Source organism: Aplysia californica, unplaced genomic scaffold (assembly GCF_000002075.1).
Source record: "Aplysia californica isolate F4 #8 unplaced genomic scaffold, AplCal3.0 scaffold00181, whole genome shotgun sequence".
Taxonomy (NCBI): Eukaryota; Metazoa; Mollusca; class Gastropoda; order Aplysiida; family Aplysiidae; genus Aplysia; species Aplysia californica.
Window position 1 is genome coordinate 690,069 of NW_004797451.1, and position 1,995 is coordinate 692,063.

Here is a 1,995-nt window from a genome sequence, read left to right on the forward strand (position 1 = left end):
AGAGAGAGAGAGAGAGAGAGAGAGAGAGAGAGACAGACGGACAAGCACTGGCGACTGAAGCCATTGGGATTCCTCACTGTTTCCGGTCATCAACTGCTGGGCAAATAGACTTATGAATAATGCATGTTCTTTTATTTTGCAAATGCTGGGCGTGGGTTAGGTTTTTCAGGATACTCAAGTTCTATTGCTGTTTTCAGAAGCCTTGCCTTCAGTTAAGCGAGCGTGGGTCATTCAATTAAGAACTGAGCCTTTCAGTGGAACGTCTGTGTTCGAGTCTGAGTGAAGTCAAAACATTATCTTCCTTTTAGTATGTCCCCGTCCTGTTGAGCTTAGAGGTTCTATGATTTGAGGGGAATTTTTTTTAAAAAGCCTCTACATAATTCTATTATGGATCTATATCCGAAACGTCCAACGTCAATTCCTTATGTTTAGGCTTTAAAAAGAAATTGTATACAGCCTTTTTTCTCTAACATTGTCATGTATGATCCTTATGCATAAAACATAAAGTACCTGTCATTTCAGGCATCGAATGGAAAAGGCTTGAATGTAGCTTCTACTTTGCGTTGTAATATTCATCGAAACATTTTATAAAAGGTCGAATGAATCAACGTTATTGATGGGGGCAGAGAGTTCTGTTTCACAACGAACAGCAGACACGATGGCATGTATCCATAACCAGTAGACAATTTTAATAAATATTAAAATTTAGCGCCGCTGGTGGTCGTGTGGCAGCATTGTTCTGGGTTACGATTGACATGTTTTTCTCAGAGACTCACCTCTGTGGTCATTGCTACAATTAATTCAATTTTCTATTTTTATCGTAAATGTTCTGCACCACCTCTGTCGCCACAATTCAGACCCATGCGTCATCTCTGTGTATGTGGGTGAGTAAGTACGTATTTTTGTTGGACTGTCTGGATTTAATTATGTGCAAGAGAGAGAGAGAGAAAGAGAGAGAAAGAGAGAGAGAGAGAGAGAGAGAGAGAGAGAGAGAGAGAGAGAGAGAGAGAGAGGGGGGGGAGATACTCGATGTAATAATTTCCCGACTCGAGAATCGATCTCACATCTTCTCCGTGCAACAGCAAAGAAGCTGACCGCTGCAGCACAGAAATTGGTTTAAATTTCTCATCGCTAACATTGCTCAGCATGTTTTGTCAACTTGTGGTTTCTTTTTTTGCTTGACCTGACCACACGCTTTTACTCAGCACTCCCCCTCACCCCCCCTCCCATTGGGCCTCTTTACAGCACGGCAACCCACATTCCAACCCCCAAACAAAAGTGTTAAGATATTAAGATACGACCTGGAATATGGGAAGAATATTCATGAAGATTCTCATCTCAAAAGAAGATGGTGACTTCTCGGTGTCGCCATGCGGCATTTGCAAACAGTTGGAAAATCCACAGTAAAAATTAGCTTAAGAAGAGGTTAGAAAAATAAAGGTTCTATAATATGTAAGTTATTGTAAGTCTCATTTTTACTCAAAGTAGAGTTCATAGTTTGATCCAAGACTGAAGAATACCGAGGACAACACATAATTTCAAGAGATACTACATAACAAAGCATTTGAATGAAATGGCTGGGTGGCTGGAATCTTCTTTCATAAACACCAAGGAAGACGAAAGACCGGATACGAGACTGGAATATTCTTGACTGAAGGCGAACCATGCTCGAGGCAGGCAGTAGTATTCTGATGTGGACTGCTGGGTGTGTGTGTGTGTGGGGGGGATGTGAGACAAACAACATAACGTCTCGGGGGATGGGGGAACTATGCTGTTGTTGTTGCTGTTCATGTAGCCGTTGGTGGCGGTAGTTGTTGTGATGGTGACTATGTTATTGTCATTCTTCTTATTGCAGATGTTGTTTTTGTTGTTATTGTTTTTGCTGTTGTTGTTGTTGTTGTTGCTATTGCTGTTGTTGTTGCTGTGGTGGTGGTGGTGGTGGTAGTGGTGTGCGTGTGTGTTTGTGTTTGTGTGTGTGTTTGTGTGTGTGTGTGT